The sequence below is a fragment of the Athene noctua genome, chromosome 2 (genome assembly GCF_965140245.1).
Source record: "Athene noctua chromosome 2, bAthNoc1.hap1.1, whole genome shotgun sequence".
In the NCBI taxonomy this organism is placed as follows: domain Eukaryota; kingdom Metazoa; phylum Chordata; class Aves; order Strigiformes; family Strigidae; genus Athene; species Athene noctua.
Genome location: NC_134038.1, coordinates 133,664,973 through 133,685,626, shown reverse-complemented (window position 1 = coordinate 133,685,626; position 20,654 = coordinate 133,664,973).

Genomic DNA, 20,654 nt, shown 5'->3' with positions numbered 1-20,654 from the left:
GTAACATGCAATGGGCAGAGACAAATCTCCCAGTGCACAGCCTAGACAACAGCAGAGCCCAGCAATAACTTGGGTGTCAGTCCTCTAACATAAAAAATTGGAAGTGTCAAGGGTTCATCTCAGTTTTGTCCAAGACCCAACAAATTTGCACTTGCACTGTCATAACAGCAAGGCTGTTTTAACTTAGAAAGCCAACTGGTGGTAAAATGAGAAAATCACTCAGAATGCCAAGTGCAAAGCAAGTTTATTGAGGAAACATAATGTACTCTAAGAGAAGAACTTTATAAGAGAAACTCCTGGGTAATTATCAAGGGAGGTAGATGTTCTTTTGATCAGGAAGCCCAGCCCATTGTTAAAAAAAAAAAAAAGTCCACTAAACATAATAAAAGCCTATTGTTGAAAGGCACTGTATAAAAATAAAATTAAAGCATCAGGTCACGAGGTGGGAGGAGTGGCTACACCACCTGGTCCCTACTAGGAATGCTATTTCCTAAGAATTTGCAACTACCTACTCCAATGGAAGATGACATTCAGATGAACTGCCCTTTTTTGATGATGTTCTGATACAGTCTGAAGAATTCAAATTAATTTCTTCCTACACCTCCCTTCACATCATCTACACATGTTTTTGCTGCATTGGACTGTATCACAAAAGTATCCAATTAAAAAAACCCAACTGGTCAGAGTAGCTGTGCATAAGGTTTTGGCATCAGTGCTTGACTGATGTGTACTGACTCGAGGGAAGAGCTCAAAGATGCTCTAACGCAATTTACAAACAAGAATATGGTGCTGGTTATCCTGGTGTGTGAAGAGGCTGCACTCATAAAAAGAATAATGTTATCTGAGAGAGAAGTATGTGTGTGTTAGTTTTGTGCTGTGTCACCAAACAGACATTGTTTCTTGCAAGAACTTTCAGCTAAACTGCAGCAGCATAACATATATGTCCCTACTGGATCCACAATATTTTTGAGCCATACTTAGCTTGCTTCCCCAGCTACAAACATGAACAAAATATTTCTATCCCAATAAAGGGAGGAATTAGATTATTATTTATGTGCAGAATCTTCCATACCCAATTAGCTACAGACTGTAAAAACAAGCCCACGTTTTTAGGAGGCAAAGACAATATGCACTACTTCTGCGCTATATCCTTGCCAAGGAGAGTGTTTATGATTCAGAGGGTGACAAAGCTTTTGTGTCTGAGCGCCGTGTGCATTTCAGGATGTGTGCTATTTGGAACGGCACACTTCAGAGCAGTTCAGAGATGCCATGGTCCATGCTGTCAACCCTGAGTCACCTTGACATTTCTGAGATTATGCATCATTGATATGATAGCCTCAGGGCTATAAACCTTCTTTTTAATACATTATTAATGATAATGGCTGTTACAGACTGACTGCATAGTCCTAACACCTCCTTTTCCTCTGAGAAATCTAACCAAGACTATTGTGTGCACTTCACACAATAATATCCTGCAGGTCTAGATTAGGTTTTTCAAGATCACAGAAGACTTGCAAGAGACTCAAGTGTCTCAGTGTCTGCACAGGAAAGTGTAGGTCAGATCCCCAGTCCACTCCTTGCTCTATGAACCAAAGGACATGGGAACTGCAAAGGCACCAGTAGCATAATATATCACCTAATACAGATCTTGGATGCAAGTTCATTGTTTCAGTTAGCCCCACAGTTAAACTGCACTTGATGGTTGTAGGGAAAAAAAAAAAAATCTAGGTAACATAAGTATTTTACATATGGAAAAAAAAATGTTTGCCTAGCTCTCAAATTGTACACAGAATTGAAGAGTAACATTAATAGACTATAAAGGAAATTACACTGGAGACGGCCTTCAGTGTATCAGGCACACCTTAGCTAGGTAAAAATCAAAAAAAAAAAATTGAAAAAAAAATATCTGTCTGAAGATCCTTCCAGAGCTGTGGGAGGTTTCCAGAAGCAGAAATTGCATACAGCTGTAGAGCTTCATGTTCCTGGTACCAAGAAAGAGCTCTGAAAATGGCATCTGCTTTTTCCACCTACCTCCCATTGACTTAAAGTATGTCCTTCAACAGCTGCGTCCACCAAAGGAGCACCAGGCCATGTAGTTTATCCTAGAAATTTAGTGAGCTGCCTGGTGTTGCACCCACACACCCCACCCTCATCCTACTGGTGAAAAACACTTACAAAATACCCTCTCCCCCTCTGTAATAAAAACAACAGTATTGCTGTTTATGCTTACAAGACTCTTTTAGCCCATCACCATTTCCTCAGCTTCTCTGTTCTTAAGGAAAAAACCTTCTCAGAAGATCAGTAGCTATATTCCTACTGCTTGCATGCGCTTTGCTTATTTGTGGGCAGCGATACAAGTATGTTTGATGTGGAACCTCCTCTTCTTTTACCTGCTTAATTACATACAGGAGTACAGCTGGGTTTGTTTGTTTTTTTTTTTGGGGGGGGGGGGTGTTGGATTTTTGTTGTTGTTGCTGTGTTTTGGTTTGGGTTTTTTTAACAACTGTCCTAAATAAAGGTCAGAAATTTCATATACACTCCTTTTTCTCAGTGGGTTAGGCCAGCCTACGTGTTACAAGCAGAAGTGCCTGGCTGAAAGTCTTCCATTATCTCTTGAAAGTCAGCACTATATGAATATTAAACAACATTACATGGATATTCATCTCATGATCTGATAACATTGTTATCTCCCAAGCTCTTGGCTGCAGAAACAGGCAGCTCATACTCCCGCTCAGCTTTGCACATCAAAGGAAAAGCGACAATGGCAGAGCTTTGAAAAATGCCTCAAACTGGCCAAAGTACAGAACTCATGGGCAGAGCGAGCACTGTGTTTATCAGGCAGGCGGGTGTGGCCCAGGCACAGGGCAAGAGCCCAGCCACGAAGGCAGTTGTCAGAACATCCCTCCACAGCTCTGACTCAGCTGAAAGCTGTGCGAAAGGAAACGCGCTCTTCTGATTTCCAAACCCCACCAAAGCCATGCACTCACTCCTCAATGCTGTCATAGCAAAAGAGGAAAGGGGCTCCTCCCGAACAGGGAGAGAAGAAAAAAAAAAAAAAAAAAAAAAGGAAAAAGTTTAGACAAGATCAGGGAGAAAAAAAAAAAAAAAAACACCACCACCATATGGCATCAATGCACTTGACTCTTTCTTTGACCTCATGCTGACGCTTGACTTGTACAATTTGGGAGGAGTGAATGGAGCCACATACCTTCCCTCCCCCAGCAGAGCCACAGCAATCCAGTGCTGGCACTGGGAACTATTATATTCTGCCTCGGTGCTCTCAGCAGCTGTAGGACACGGGGGTCAAGGGGTGGGGGGTGTGAGGGGCAGCCACATAATACAAAACCAACAAATACACATGTGTGCATATTTGCATATGCATGTATACACATCATAAGAAAACTGCTTTTGAAGAGCTCTGAGCCAACTGTACCACATGCTTATTCCTGCAGTACGTTTTAAAACAGTTGCCAGAGTTCAGAAATATGAGGTCAAAATATTGCCACCTTCTCCTATTTTACTCCAGAATTCTCATTTCACTTTTAGACAGCTTTTCAGATGTTCAGCTATGTTTTCTCTACACTAAAGTATGGTATTTTTGATATCTCTTATGCAGGCGGACACAGAGGCATGACTTTGCAGGGAATGAAAAAAACAGGATCATGAAATAAGAGAGCAACATAGCCACACATTTCCTTCTGCCTGCGTTTTTTTTGCTCAGCATAACACCACTTCTCAGGTCCAGCTAATCAGCATTCATCAGTAAAACGTCAGGTATCAGGGAGCAGCAAGAGCCCTAGAGGTGTTTATCTTACTCTTCTCTGAATCATGAAGCTTTTCAGTGAGTATTTTCACAAGACAAGAGGATTGTTCATGAGTATCTTGTAGATCAGCAGTGTGACTCTGCTTTTCAACAATCACTGCGAAAAGGACAATAGAAATGCAGCATCTCTCAGGAGCCTCTAGCAGTTCACTATCTGTCATTCTAGATATTTGCGATTTTTTTTGTCCCATAGCAAAAAGAAAAGCCTGTTAATAGGCACCTAGAGAATATGGAATGATTTTTGTAATGCTATAAATAGCCAGAGAGGTTCCTTGTCCAGCAAAAGCAGGCCTGTGCTTATACCCAGAGAATGTAGAAAAGGAAGATAATGGTTTGTTTTGTTTAAGATGGAAAGACTTTGGTAGAGAACAGTTGTATAGTTACCAATTTTTATACAGTTAAATACAACAATAAAATCCTAAGTGTATATTTCAAGACAGTTACAACACAGACTTAAAGACATCTGAAATAGAGCTTGTATACATGATTACCAGTATAACTATACAGACAGATTCAAAGTGACTGTAACACTGACAGGGTTTTTTTTTTTATTTGCTTATTTTTGCTGGTGCACACCACTGTACGTACAGTAGTACTGTGAACCTTGTCTTCATACGATAATCTTGCAGAGCTGGGTTGCAGCTGCACATTACAGGTATTTGCACTACAGTAATGTTACCTACTTTGGAAGTCTGCTCCTGCATAATGCCCAGCTCCCTCTCCTCCAAACTTCTCTCGTTTTCATCCATTCACAACGTCTTGGCACATTTTGAATTCTCCTCCTGATTTTTTTTTTTTTTTTTAATTTGGAATAGGCCTTCTCAAGTCCACTCCCAAATCTTCCTGTTCATTTTGTTTCAGAGTCATGTTTGAGGTGGTTTAATTTAAACAAAAGAAAACCCAGGAAGAGGTAAATTGTTTTGGGGGTAACACGAAGTCAGCAACAAGAAGTTACAGCTCAGCTAACAGCACACATTGCCACATGAACTATGGCACCTTCCTGAAAGGGGACACACAGTACTCTCACTGCAACTCCAGCACTTCCTGCCATAGCCTCAGCTTTGAGATTCAATCAGACTGGCCCTTCAGCATGCTGCAGGGCTTATGAAGAATGGTTGCCACAATACTGCAGTACAACACTCTAGAGAAGGAATGAAGACCACAACCCAACCAAACAAAAAGTCTGTGGCCAGAAACAGCCCATAATGAAATACAGTTCAATAATCCCCCCAAACTGATGGTGTTGCAAGACAGCATCTGCTCTCTGGTGTGGTGCCTGCATGCCCCACTGGGGATTAGCTAAATCCATGGGGCTGTGCAAGCCTCCTGCCTCCCAGCCCAACCCTAGACACATGCTACAGATCCAGTCTCAGAGATCAGGTGCCCTCTATCCCCCTTCACTTCCACCCACCAAGCCACACATGCCGATTTCTTCCAGCACAGCATCATCTGATTAACATAATAATGTTTTAGACTAACCATGAAATTACAAATTTATGGTTTGGCTTGCTTCCTTAAATTCATCTTATATCAGACCATATTTTTCAGAGAGGTTCCACCAAGATGGAGAAGAGACCTAAATAAAAGGAGAGGAAAAAAAAAACCAAAACCATATATACATGCACTTAACTATTTTCCAAGATGGCATCCCTGTTAAAACAGGAATGTAAGCTATACCTTGTCTTGATATGTGTGTACTCATGGGTGTGTGTAGTTTTTAAAATACATGTTCAGAAATATACACCCTGATTAGCTAGAGCACCTCTAGTTAGAGAGCTATGTCAACCAATTAGACTGGGGTCAGGCTGGTTAGGCTTTGCAGGGAGACAAGGCAGGTCAGTTGAGGAATAGCATCAGGCCAATGTAGCTATGCTGTTTGTGTCACTGAAGCTAACGCGGCTTGTACTGTGCTATATGGACATATCAGCCACCTCAGAGCTAAATAAGGACTCTGACCTACACTCTGAAGAGTGGATACACCCATGTGTTTGCACAGAATTCCTGTTTGCAGATAAGGGCAAAGTACATGCAGGTAGTTAAATTCTCTACAGGAAGGCTTTGGAATCCATCAAGCTTTTCTACTGGGGTTGCAAGTTGTAGAGGGTACTTAATAAAAATAAGTAAAATAAAAATCACATGACTAAGAAAAAAGTCTTTAACCTCACATGGTTAGATGGATTAGTGTCAATTAAATCTTAATCTGCAATGGTTTAAAGCAGTCATTGTTTTTACATACACAAACACACATATTCCCCACCACCATTCAAATCCATTTCCCACTATTCAGAAGTACAATGATCGATAAGACAATGTTTTGGCTTTGTTAAACTAGCTTAGATGCCATCATGAAAATAAAAAGGTAGAAAAAAGAATAAGCAAAACCCAAATGTTAGTGGCATCCAAGGTCAAAATGTGATCTAGAATTAAAAAAAAAAAACTAAACAAACAAAAATCAGCTCTCAAATTAATTTTCTATTTGAGGAGTCTTTAACCAAGCACTTCTTTGGTTTTGACAGGTTATGGGGTTGAGCCTTGATTTACACCTTCCTTATGTAATGCATCAACAAAAATTTGTACTCTTACTCTAGGGTTTTTAGTTTGTCACTCCTACTAGGAATGACAAACCAGGTCACCACCCATGACTAAAAGCATCATGGAGGATGACAGACATAATATGCTTCTGGCCTGAACTTGCCATAAATTGAAGTAACAGACAACTAAAGCTGGGTACATGCCAACATTTAATAAAAGTGTTGCTTCAAGAGTGGAAAGTACAAACACTATTTGTTGTTAAGAAGTTGTGTTAAAGTCATGCACTACCACTCTGGCTCATATGACATAGGTAAAGTTCACATGAACTTTTACAGTGGTCTCATCCATTCCACACTGGAGTAGTATCACTTTAAAGACAAGTTAATCATAGCAGGATGGGACAAGATTAAAAAAAGGACAGAAGACAACTGTGTGAGCATAAAAGCAATTTAAGCCAAACGCCACCCACCTCCACACTGCAAAAAGACCTGTGTAGTCAAGAACCCACGGAACCAGACCTCAGAGAGAAATCCAGGCCTGTTTAGAACAAGTCTGACTCCATACATTTATTTTAGGTCCAAATTAACAGTGGTCACTACGTTGTGGGTGACCTGTTCATTACTTCATGCCATTTATAGTTCACTATTTTTCAGAATTAATGTGAAATGGGAAGATGCTCCCACAGGCCCAGTAGCCATCTGGTGCTATTGCTGTACTTCATGAAAAATTCATTGCCATTTTATCATAGTAGGTTATTTCAGAGATTTTAGTGATTTATGTTTTATAAGCAGAATATTTTCTTCACTTTTGATGTTTGCAAATCTGCTTCAGCATCACAGTTCAACAGATTATGTTCTTTCTGGCTTCATCCTGTGGATTTCTAGCAGCCTTGAAGGCAGAGCAGCTGAAAAAACAGTTTTAGTAATAGCTTTATAAAATGGACATCACAGAGTAGTCTTTTCTTCCTAAGCTAAATAAAGCAAAAATCAGTGCCAGTGAAACATATCCAGACATTAAAAGCCACATTACAGCTCTAAACTCCCATGCAGCCATTCAACTTTGACAAAGCTATCTGTCAAGTAACACACATCTTCATTTGACGTTCATCCCAGCTCAAAGAAATTTTACATTTTCATCATGTTCTACTCCCAGGAGATTTTGCACCTAGAAATGTTTCAGCAAGCTGTGCAGAGACCAAAAGGAAGTTAGTGGGTTAAGAAGTGCACAGGCTAAACTCCTTCTCGTGAGTGCTGGAGGAAGCATCAGCAGTGCAGCAAGTGGCTGGACTTGTAACCAGTCATCAGAAGCTTGACTGTAACACCTACCCTGATGCCATCCTGTACCACACCAATACAAGTTGCCTGTCCTGTAGATTTTGACTTAGAGCAATTAGTTTACCTGATTTTTCTTTCCCCTGCTTCAGGCTAATATGAATAAGACCAAAAGAATTTGGGTAATATAGCCAGGCAATTCCTTTAATCAGAATGAGAGTGCTTGTGAGAATTGACAACACCTGAAGAGCAGGTGTAGAATATGTCCCCAAGAATTCAATACATAACAAGCTGCAATAGGAAGGAGCTACTAAAATTGAGAAGGAAGTGAGTAAATATTCATAAGTTCTCATCAAAACTAAGATCAACTTTAGCAGTCCCTTTTCATATCTGCAAGTACTTTATCAGCCCACACAAGACTTCCATCTCAAGCTCTGCAAGTTACCTCAACCATGGGTACTCCTATATGCTGGTTAGGTACTTTTTTTGAGTCTTAAAAAAAAAAGAAATATTGCCTTTACCCAAGCAAAATCCTAAGGCAGGTACTTTACTTTTTTTAGTTAAAAAAAATTTAAATGAGTTATATTATAGCCCTGAATGAGATCATCAACTCAGAGAAGCATGCAGAAAGTAGAAGGATGAAGTGAAACAGGAACATTGCCTGAGTATGTAGGGATGGTCCTAGGGAGGCTGAAGCTCTCCCAGAGCCAAAATTCTTAAAAAAAAAAAATGTAACAGGCAACAACAAGGGCTTCTCCTGGTACAGAGATGGCAACAGAACTTTTAAAGAAAATGTGTTTCTGTTGCTGAATGGGCTGGTGGACTGGGTGGTAACAGAAGCAGAAAAGTCTGGTAAGGTTTGCTCTCAGGCCTTTTTGGGCCCTCTACCTAATGGAAGAGTCTGGGAGATCAGACTGAATATCCAAAAGGAGTTACCAAGAGGAAGTGGCACTCAACTGACTTGATCTCCTTCAGTGAAAAGAAGGGCGACTATGAACAAAGGAGGAGCAGTGGATAACACTTACCTGGAATCTAACAAAGCTTTCAACAGTCTCCCTCAGTATCCTGACCAGCCAAGCCATAGAGGCATGGGCTGAATGGGTGGCATATAAAGGAAGTGGAGAATTGTGTGGACCATTAGGCTGAAAGGGTCAGTAATCAAAAGCCCTTGGCTCCCTTGGAGGAGGGAGAATCCAAAAAGATGACCAAATACCAGACCAGGCTGGCCGCAGAGGTTGTAAAATCTCAATCCTTGAGATATTCACAATTTGACTGGGCAAGTCTCTGCACAACTGTACCCAACTTCAAGACTGGCCCTGCTTTGAGCAGGGAGTTCAACTCCTGCAAGAGTTTGATTCAATTATCTTAAATGCCAAGACCCAGGCTGTTCTCAAGTACAACTCATGTGAAGTTTCTTTCACCTGAAGAAATGAAGAAATACCTTGAATTAGGATTTTCAGAAGCACTCAGTTCTCCCTGCTTTCCATTAATTTTTTAAGATGGAAAATTCCAGTCTCTTAGAGAATCTGAGCAGAATCCACAAACAGGCAGAAGAGATTATAAACTGCCAAGTTTAAAAGAGTAAACTATGCAAACTACAGAACAGCTTGAACTTTTAGCTTTCCTGCAATATAGATGTCTGCAAGGTCAGGCTCTGGTTGCTTTGTTAAGTAAGCTTCACAGGAAATACCTACACACCCAAATAAACAGTAATAGCGGGAGAGGCAAGAGCCCTCCTACCCTGTCATTTCAGTAAGATCACCTCAAGATGGGCTTAGAACCACCTATTTGCAAGCCAGTCAGTCAAACAAATCCTTGAAGTTTCAAGGAGCAGAGAAGCTACTTTCTGCTTTCAGAACACTTCTTTCCTACTTAGGACAGAAAGAGACCATGGCCTCTCTTCACCTATAGCCATCGTCACACAGTATCATTATTACCAACTGCTGTGGCATAAGGCAGGTGGCTGTTTATAGTTATTGCTTTAAGATGATGATAAATCATTTCCCAGGGGAGAGAGTAGAGCCACTGAACCTGCACGAATTCTCAGACTACTAACACCTCTTTCCAAAATCAGCAGGATTAGCGTTCAGCTAACAGAAGTGAGAATAATCCCCTACTTCCTTCCAGTATGCTCTCTGGAACTGTTTTACCCATTCCAGTCAACAAGGGACAAAAACCACCAATAGAGAGGCTTCAGCATGGTTTCCTAAAGCATTTTAAGTTTACAGTTTAAAAAAATAAAAAAAAACCAAAACTATAATAGTCAAAGCACAGTATTCCTATTGGAATGAATCCAATTTAGATGACAGTACTATGAAGTTTCAGAAGCCAGAGTTGCCCCTATGTTTTGTTTCATTAACAGTATGCTATAGTTGCACCCCAGTTCTGAAAGTGCTGGTCTTACATGAGGCCACATAAGTACACAAGCATTTAATCACTACTCTCAAATTCCTCCCACTTTCTATCATCCTGTATTCCACTCTTTCCTATTCATCTCATTTAAATTACAATGCTGAGTATTGACATTTTGGTCTGTGTTTGCATAGCCCTTTGCACAATGATGTGCAGGTCCATAAGTAAGTCTTAAGCACAATGTTTGTACAAATAGACCAGTTAGATTCTACTATAACAGGAAGAGTACTGCTCCCATTACAAGTTTCTTCAGTGCTTCAGTTGCTCTAGTTGCTTGTATAGCAAGGGTAATCCAACTGCTGTCCCAACTGTAAGAACAAAGTCACCAGCAATATAACATGAATTTGCAATAAAGGAATATTCCCACACTTTAGAACTGAACTCCTCTCTCCAAAAAAGGTAAACAGGTTGGCTTGGAAAAATTAAGCATTTCAGTCAGTGACAAATCAAGGACAAGATTTCAGAGTCAAAAATCCCTTCCAAGGAAAAACTAGTTTTAGCCATTGTTAACCTGAGAGTCCTTCTGTTTAACTGTCTCCATCAGCGTCAACCATGATTGCTCATCAGTATTCCCAGTGCTCAGCAAGTCTGGTTAATAGCCTGAAGCCCCATCTGTGATAGGCAGCATTTACTTAACAAGGAGATATCCCACAGGCTTCAGTGGGATTGCTTACTGCTGCTCATGCTATAGCAGGCCTCAGACAGTTTGTACTGGTGGAAAGGAAGGAGATAGAATCTGGTACTCCTCAGCTTACATTAGAGAGTCTTTCTGCTAAGAAGAAACGGAAAAGGAATCTGAGTCAACACCCACTGAAATCAGTGGAAAGTCTCCATCCTTCTCTACCCACTTTTCTTCCCCTCCTCTCTCCATTTCAAATTCAAAGCTTGAGCCAAGCATATGCAAGTAAGTAAAAGACATGTTTTACTTTTGGCTGCATCCATTGAATCAGACCCAGCACTTCATTTTGTTTTCCAACCAGAGCAAGATGACAATCAGTTTAATAGTTTTTATTGCTTGCTGTATGTAGATATTTCAGACACCTAGCTCATTTTTAAAAAGCATTCTTCAAACAACACCCCCTCTACATACACAATTTGTTCACAGTATATTTTTGAGTTTGTTGCAAGAAAGCATCTTCCAGTGCAATAAATTTAAACTTTCACTTTTAAAGGATCATAGCTAAATTGAGACTGTTCACAAAAAGATAAATATAGTTTAAGATAAACACATTCTTACTAGAACATTCAATTACAGTGTTACTGTTGTAACAATAGTACATACTTGTACCTCACCACAGCTAAGAAAAAAAATAAGAGGCTGACTGTCAGGCAAGTGCTGAAGAAAAGTTCTTGGATCATACCCAAAAAGAAGTGGTCACATCAGCTGAGGTGGCATCAAGCAGCATGACTGATATTTCAGTAACTCACTTTGGTTTTCATTAAGCAAGGAATGCTGATTCATATAATCTAGCTGTCAGGTTTAGCCAGCTAAGCTGCTGCAGAATCATTTCCTCAACCTAAAACTGCCCGTGCACACAGTACTGGACACCATTAGTAGTCATCTGCATCAGGCAGAGCAAGTAGGAGTCCAAAGCTCCTATTTCAAGGAGTCTAGAGCCTATTGCACTTTGAGATGTACAGAAAAGGCAGATTGCCTCAGAAGCCAATTTAAGTTAAGCAGCAAAGAGACAATATACTTTTACTTGTTCATCTGAAGGAAACAGTAACCAAAATTAAATATTTAAAGTGCACTGACCAAGGAAGTATGCGAAACCCACAGTTTTCCCAAAATCCAGCTGCATTACCTAGTTTCATTCAGGCTCCTTACTGGCCCCACTTGGTTTTGAAACATGTAGCACTTGGCCCTTGTAGAAAAGATCTAGGCTATATCAGCTGCCTGAGACAGTTCTGTGATACTGCTGAAAGGACTTTGCCTCTGCCATGCCCTGGCATATGCTATAAAAGATATAGTAATGAGGGAGGTGGCCAGCCTTTCCTCCCAGGTGTGCCAAAGCCACCCCAAGAGCATTCCAGAGAGTGATAATAGACTTGGTCAACAAATGAGGCTTGGAGACAAGCCCCAAGTCTGCTGTGCACAGCCAGGGAGGCAAGTGGTCACAGTAGAGCAGTAACATCAAGATAGTAACAGCTCAGGGGAGCAAAGCTTTGTAGTCACCATGGCAGATGACAGGTTAAGAATATTGGAAAGGAAAGGGCTAACTTCTTAGGCACTGACAAAGACTTCTCCATACATGCAAATGGCTATAGCTGTGCTAACAGATTCACCAGCATTGGCCCCATACGCCTTCACAAACTGTAGATGGAAAGAGACTTCCAGATAAGCATTTTGTTTCAAGCAGAAGTGACAAACATCCCTTTGAAATTAATCTTTTCTAACTGTTTACCACTATTAGTCTATATGATCAGATGCAGTAAGATGAGAAAGACCCACTAAGATCGCAGACTTGCCCAAGATAGACTAGTAAAACTGGAAGATCTTCCCTTATCTGCAACTTCATGTTATCAGCAAAGCATTTGTTGTGGTATAATGCTTTAACTTCACTTACCTCACCAGCATAATTATACCAGCACAAGCATTTATTCTGGTGTGATCAAGTCTACAGCACCGGTACATGTAACGACACTGCCAAGGTGTCATCCTGCATCAATGCTTTGCCAGGTAGAGTTTCAAAGATGGATGCATGAAGCCCAGCACGTAAGAGGAGAATTAACAGATACAGAGATACAACTACATCCTGGTTGGATCTGCCCTTTTAATACCCTCTATCCCCCACCAAAGAATGACTGGTACAGAAAAGATTACAGAAAGAATGGGTGTATGAAATACTAACAGTGCAATGGTAAGACTTAGAGCTGGGGACAGCAAACAGAGAAGTCTCCCACGAGAAGGGGCAAGGGAAATATTCCCAGAGGCAGCTCTGATCCCTTACATTTGATCTTATCCCCATATCACAATCTACACGTTTTTTGGCAAGATGACAAGTAGATGGAGAACAAGTTAACTTCTCTATCAGTGGGATGGTTTGGCATGGTACAAGAGGCACATATCCTTACAACTACAAAGTCAGAAGGCTTAGCAGAACCACCCTGTTTACTTAACGAAGTGATGTAAGCCACACAACCACGCAAGCATAACCTTTGTTCTTTCCTCCAGCTATCCCTGTTTTTCCTCAATGCCCTCCCACTAATTTCAAGTCAAGTAGTCTGTAAGCCCTAAAGTGGATACTGCATCTTTTTAATGCCCAAGTGTTGTCTGAGTAGGCACCAAGAAAGTACCTAATCACAATAAACCTGAATATAATTGTTGACAAATAGAATGTTCCTAGAAATTCGTTATATATGTATTTTACCATTAATAAATTCTGCTTTAGGAAGTTGAGTGCTTTGAAGAAATGATCATGATTCACAAAGTATATGTGAACATCTCTTTATACTAATTGTTTGGGAACTCCTTAACAGATGGTGTTATACTATCATAACTTCAATTCTTTATAGCGATGTACATAAAGACGGTGAGGCCCACTTTTGACGTGCTTAAGACATGCTACTCACGTGTGTAACAAGATTATGGCATCTATTAAGCCATTCTATTGCAGATAAATTCCTGATTTATGAAGTTTGTCAGAAAAAAAAAATACAATAGCTAAGTGGAACATCACTCAACTGACCTGTAAGTTATTTGCCTGTGCATCACAAGACAGGCAATTAGGATAAAGAGAATTGTACCAGTTTTTATTATTATATTTTAAGTCTCAGCAGGCTTGATTTCAGTAATTTCAAGATCTTTTGCCATTTCACTACCCAAAGAGACACAGAAGTCACAATGAAATTGGCCAGAATTAAAAGCAAATCAGATTTAAAAGCTAAGACTGTTTCCACTTTAGACAATGCAGCAGAACATCATAATTATCTGCTTTTGTCTAAAATACATGAAAAGCAAGACTGGACAAAAGACTATGAGGGACCAAATATGAGTTGTGACTGTGTATTTCTTAAATATTATTACTATTTTTCATATATAAGACCATGTTTCTGGCCTGATGCAAGCAGCACCACAAGAGGCAAGGGGGTGAGCCCCAAGTTGGGGTCTGGCTGGGTGGGGGAAGGAGGGATGCTGTAGGCTGCAGGCAGTTCCCCTGGCTGGCAACACTGTCAGGGAGGCTGGGGAACCTGCAGCATCAGGCAGGGACAGCCTAAGCTCTTAGTGCTGTCACAACAAGGTGTTAATTTAGAAGGGAGTGAAGAAGAGGCTGAAACTTCCGTAAGTACATACACACACACACCTTTAAACCCTAATAAATCCACACACAGGAAGCTAGATGATGGTTTACCATAAAAGAGGGAGCTTCTCTTTCCAGTTTACATAGTTGGAGATGCCTCAGCAGCGAGTCATCAGTTCCCACGTCAGAGGTGACCAGCAACACAGACAGATTCTCTCTGCCAGAGCATCTCCTCATGGCATAGGAAGGGCACCTAAGCTGTTCAAGGCACTTTGCAGAAGGTGGCACCTTACAGACAGCTATATGGCCTGTCCAGAAATCCAGATGCCATAGCCTTCCAGTACACAGGTATTTCCCAGCCCCAGGAGCAGCCACTTGCTGCCCCTTGCCTCATGGACTGCCCAGCCAGCAGAGGAAGCAAGGGACTGGTAAGGCTATTGTCCCAGGGGAGATTAATTGCATCCTCCTCCCAAGTGTTATTAGGTAATCTAACCATTAATCTAAGAATTTGACAGGCCAACAGTAACCAACTCTGCCATTACTGAGTCTTTCAAAAAGTTATTTATATTCATCTCAAAAGCAGCTACAGCTCACCTCCTTCTGAAAGGAAAATAAACAGTCTGATCCAATCAAATAATGTCTCAGATTCAGACCTTCAATTCAAAACCACAATGCAACTGGAAACAAAAGCAACATTTGTTTCGTTATCATCACAAGCTTCTGTACATGTCTAAAATTCTCTAGCCAAGAACTGATTTGACCAAGAGGATTTGAGAAGCTGTCAGCAGACAGTATCACTTCAGAAGTTGAATATGAAATTTGAAAACAAAGAATTTCACATCAGAATTTAAAATGCAATATTGCTTAATAGTCAAGTCAGGTATTGCATATGTTGAACAGCCCCACACTAATTGAAGAAACAAAGGTTAAAGATACCATACTTAGGAATTACTTTAGCAAGCACAACATTTCTAAAAGTAGCATTTTTTTCCCCTTACAATATTAGTGGGAGGAACAAGAAGAAGAAAAGGAGAAAGCATAGGTACCATTAAGGTCAAGGCCTGCCTTTCTTATGCACTACACAAATCAGTAGTCAAGCAGGCCGAGGTACTGTACTATCACCCTCTGAACAGACAGTTCCTTGTCCAGAGCCACCATGAGGTCTCCAAGCTTTATTTGCCAGCTTTCAGAGGAGTACCAAGTCCTCATTCTTCTGTCCTTGCAAGTTAGGAAAAAAAGAAAAAACCCAAACCCACAACAACCAACCTTAACACATATACTCACCCCCAACCAACACATCAAAACCCCAAACCAACCAAACTCCAACCCTCCCAAAACAAAACACCACAAAAAGCATTTTACTACTCTTTGACAGTCATCACATCCTGTAATTGACCTCACATACTTCCTGGTATCCCAGAAATTATCAAATGTAGTAAGTTTTCATCCTCTGATTTCACTCTTTTTGCTTTCCAGTTTTCTGAAGCTTAAAGCATTATAGCCTACAAAATTTCCCTGCTCTGCAGAAACAAGCTTGTATTTTGATCAATAGAGTGGATCACCATAAATATAGTAATTGCATACTTACACAATTTTCAAAACCTTAGAATCATTGCTTTGATACTGGAAAAGACCCCACCATCAGTACACTGTACAGTGATATAACAGAAGTGAATGCGTGTGAGAAAATATCAAAACAACAATCATAAGCAACCTTTACAGATTAAGGCAGACACTTAAGAACTGAGGTTCATCTCTTCTTCATAAAGCAATTTCAACTCTTTTCTGGTGATGGCAGCCAGTGAGACCAATGACACCTATTTAGGAATCCTTTTGAGTCTGTAATATTTCTTGCAGCTTCTCAAAAACAAATGAAACAGTACCATTTTATTGAATTATGATTTCTACATGTTATTATTTAACAAACATCAAGGCTTTAACTCACGATCCAGAATTCTTCAGCAACAACAGCACTGGTTTAAGGTATTGCCACCATTCAGCCCCATCTCTTGAATACCTGCATGGCCCCCTCCAGTTGTGCTGGCATACAAGTCCAGCCAGCTGCAGTCTGAACTGATAAACTGGAAGATAACCCAGAGATTTTACTGAAGCCAGATCAGCTCACTACAAGGATCATAATACAGCTGCACAGGCAACCATGCCAGCACCACCACAGGATGTAAGGCAACATTTTTATTAAATATTTCATACCCTAAAGATACAGCCAAAGAATCTAGCCGTTTACATTTTTTAAAGATTTTTAAACTCTTCTGCCTCATCCTATGACTATATAGGAGTCAGAGGTACCAATTAAAAAAATAATCCAGCCTTAGTATTGGAAAAGAGCTTAATAAGTAAACATATAGACCATAATCCAAAGGTTGAATAAACCCCCCCAAACTTACTTTTTAGGATAATTAAAAAAAAACTGATAAGGAAATTCTAACACTGGAAATAACACTCTTAAAAGACTGCAAACTTTGGCTACAGGAAAGCCTTTATCCAGACAATATTTCCTGGAAGAAGCAGCACTCCACTGGATTATGTCCCTTTTGCTTCATCACAGTGAAGAAATTTAGAAATAGTTAATACTTGGAAGACACAGAAAAGTTTCTGAGAGGAGATGCTTAAGGAGCTTGCCATAACAAGACCAAGCATATGCTACAAACCACAGAAACAGCACAGTATTTTGTCAAAGCACTAGGAGGAGGTGTCAGGTACATACTGCCTGGACCAGGACCTTCCACATGCCTTGGACAGGCAGTGAGGAACAAGCAGACCCATCTCCCCTTCTCTTCCAAAGAATCCTGAGGCAATGTCATACCAGCTACAGAGTCCAGGGCTTGCATAAGAGGAGGCAACAGCCCCCCATGGGCTGCACTGTGGAAGTGTGTCAGAGACACAAGCTGCAATGGGAACCACCATCCAGGGCAGGTCTCAGGCTTGGCCTGTCTTTGCATTTCCACCAAAGGAAGTGTTTTGCTCCTTACCGATTATCAAAAGAAAAAAAAAAAGTCCGGGCCCTGCCTGATGTCTCCGTCTGAACAGATGAGAAGGAGAAAAGAGCTTGTCTCCAGTCCTGCCTACCAAGGCTGTGCAGAAGCATTACACAAGACATCTGTGCTGTCCTCCCCTGGTTGTTGCAGACCCTCACGCTCGTCAGGTTCTTGAAATGAGTCTGATGAAGACTGAGTACACAGGCTGGGCTCTTCCACCCCTCCCAAGGTATGACTGCTCTACAGAGGCAGAGGACTTTGAGCCACAGAGCCACCTCCTCAGCTGCAGCATACCGAGGCTGCACACCAGGTATCTTGACACAAGACTGCCAAGAAGCCTGAGGCCTTGCTGAGGAGAGGGAAGGCAGGAGACCCTGGTGACACCACTGTTACTGGGATGTACCCTGTGATAGGGCAGCACCTCCAGTCCAATCACACAGAGACAGGAGTTTCCCAGACAGTCACCACTCTTAGCTTTGCACTCCATTTTCCATGGAGGAGAGCATGTACACATCTGTAACAAAGAGCCTCTCCAAACACCTAGCAGCCCAAGGGTCACCAGAGAAAATAGCCATGTAGGAAACATAAGAGACATTGATGACTGCTTTTCCCATGCCAACTCCAGCAAAAGATAGATCATTTCACCAAACCAGTACAAACTGAAACAGCACCATGGTGCACAGAGAAGGTAAGCATCAGCACCTACCACTGGTAGCAATAACCATCCCACTACCAGTCCTTCAGAGGGACAGAAATATTACTCCGTTCAACTCTTATCATTACACAATAGCCTATGTCAGAGTGACTTTAATTACTTGCCCCAGGAAAGATTTTATGAGCAGCATGGCACATTTCAGAGTCCACAGAGGTCTGACAAAGCCTCCACCTGGTCAGGCAGAGGAGGGCAATGTGGATGGCATTGCTCTGCAGCCCAGAGACACCAATGCTGACAGTTTCTAGCTCTGGACACCACTGACAACTGACCAAAGAAATGCAGCAGAGGGCTCTTCAAACACACGAACAACGAATTAGTCATTAGTCTCCCTATCAAAATATTTCTCAGGAAATCCTATCCTGTTTTTACATTCCTTATGAAAGAGTAGCAAGGTTACTGCAACACCCTCAGTGTTCTCTTTGAGCTTTTTTAATGGCAAGAACAAGGGAAAAAATTCAGCAGTCTTGAATACAGGATTATTTGATCCTTGTCAGGATTTAAGGGGAGCTTTTCAGAATCACAGTACAGGACACAGATGGAAACCTGTTAAGAGTCCAAAACCATCACTTCAGAAGACAGACATCCAAGGTGCAAGAGGGAATACACAAACTGGATCCTCATTCACAGTGAGCTGCTTTTGACACTTTTTATCCCATAGAACACACACTGTTTGGAGGATTCCCACCACCAAGCTGGGCAAGGCAGACTCCCAGAGCTCAAGCAAGTCTAGAGCTTGTCAAAAGGAGGGTTCTTGGCTGCTAGCACACAAACATGACAAACATAACCCAAGACCTACATCGACTCAGCATGCTGAATAAAAGGAGCTCTCCCATGTTTGCTGCCTAGTTCACCAGCCCTGTTTCAGAGGGCATCCATAGAGCTTTGCTGGTGAAGGCCACCGAACTGAATGGCTCAATAGGAGTACCACTGTAGTTCACTTGGCACCAGAAAGAAAACCCAAATCAAAACAACAAAAACCCACAAAACAAAACACCACAACATCCCAGAACAAAAAATTTGAAAACACGCCCACCAAAAAAAACCCACCAAAAACCACACACACCTCATCTTATAAAGTGTTACTATTACCCAAACAAAACCTGGAGTAATTTGTTTACTGAAGTTCATTTATTAGAAGGCAGTTATTAGGGCCAAATAGATGTAAGAAAAGCTTCTCTAATTAAATTTAACTTATTGCCTACAAACTAGTGTTTACAACCATATTCAATAGCTTTTTTTTTAATATAATAGCTTCTAAACATTGTTGTACCTTCACACAGACTGCATTTTTGGGGGTTTAAGTCTTTTTTCACACATCTACATTTCAATTTGTAATAATAATCACATCAAGCTGAAAAAAAATCAGTAGCCCAACAACATTACTACACATACTAAAAATGAGATGAATGCTTGTTGGAGTCCCATCCCAGGAACAGGGAAAACTCTACCCTACCCAAAACATCTACACATATCTGTGGTCAAAGAGAAAACAAGCTAAGAGGCAGGATACAGCTTTTCAGCAGCAGTCTCAGTTCAGTTTAGATGTCTTCACAATACCAGTTTAATCCCCTCAATACACAGAGCAAACAGGATATTTACAGAAGCAGATAACATCAGCTTTGGAGTTTATGTACACTTATTTTCTCACTAGAGATAACTGATACAACACCATAGCACCTGGTCTCACATCAGGGATAACAAGCCTTCAGGAGGTACACCCTTACTGTTCTTTCAAATAACAGTATGGTGATTTGGGGGATGCAGATCTCCCAGTAAGTCTGCACAACAGCTTTTTTTTTTTAAGATCAAACAAGCACCTCAACAAAAGTCTCATACTTTTCCCAAGACTACAGAAATGCACAATATGCTCTGTTTAGTCATTCACTGAACACCAAAGCTCACAGCACCGTGCCTTAAGATCTTTAATTTCTGTGTCTTCTCTTTCCTGTATTACATCTTCCAGCATTTCAGTTTATCTTCCTAAAGAAATAAGATATGTAACTTCACAGCATTAGCTGTAGTGGCTTTTGAACGCTTTAACCACTAAGAAGTTTGGCCATAAGAGATACTTAAGAAAGTATTACGTTATTACAGTTTTCACAACACAGGGACAAGGGAGACCCCTTTTCATACTCACTCCTAAATTAAAATTTTCTCATCAGAAAGGCTATCAGTTAGTCATACCTTGTTAGAAGGAAACCTGGAGACATCAAAGCACTTCACAATTTCCTCCACTTATATAGCTCCTTACTCATATCTTGTTTCTCTTCTCAGGCCACTTCTCAAAACCAGCTAGCAAACTTTCTTTTAACAAAACCTTCTCATCCCCTAACCATTTCAGCCTGATTGCTGGTAGCTTTTCTGTAGTCACATGAGAGCGATTGCAACTCTCAACACATGCAGAAGCAGGCACAGGTGTTGCTAGACTCAATTACACTATCAACAAGTAGGTGGGGATTTACTTACAGTTTCAAAAAAAGAAATGTAACATTTCATATCTAAAAGCTTTTATAGATGGCACCTTTGTTGCACAATTCTACAGTCTTATCTCGCTCCCACTGAATTCAATGAAAAGCTACCTTTGCATACACAAGGAGTTAGAGCCATAAAACACTGTAAGAGGAAGTATAATTTGGTTTACTGATTTCTCCAGCAAGACTATCT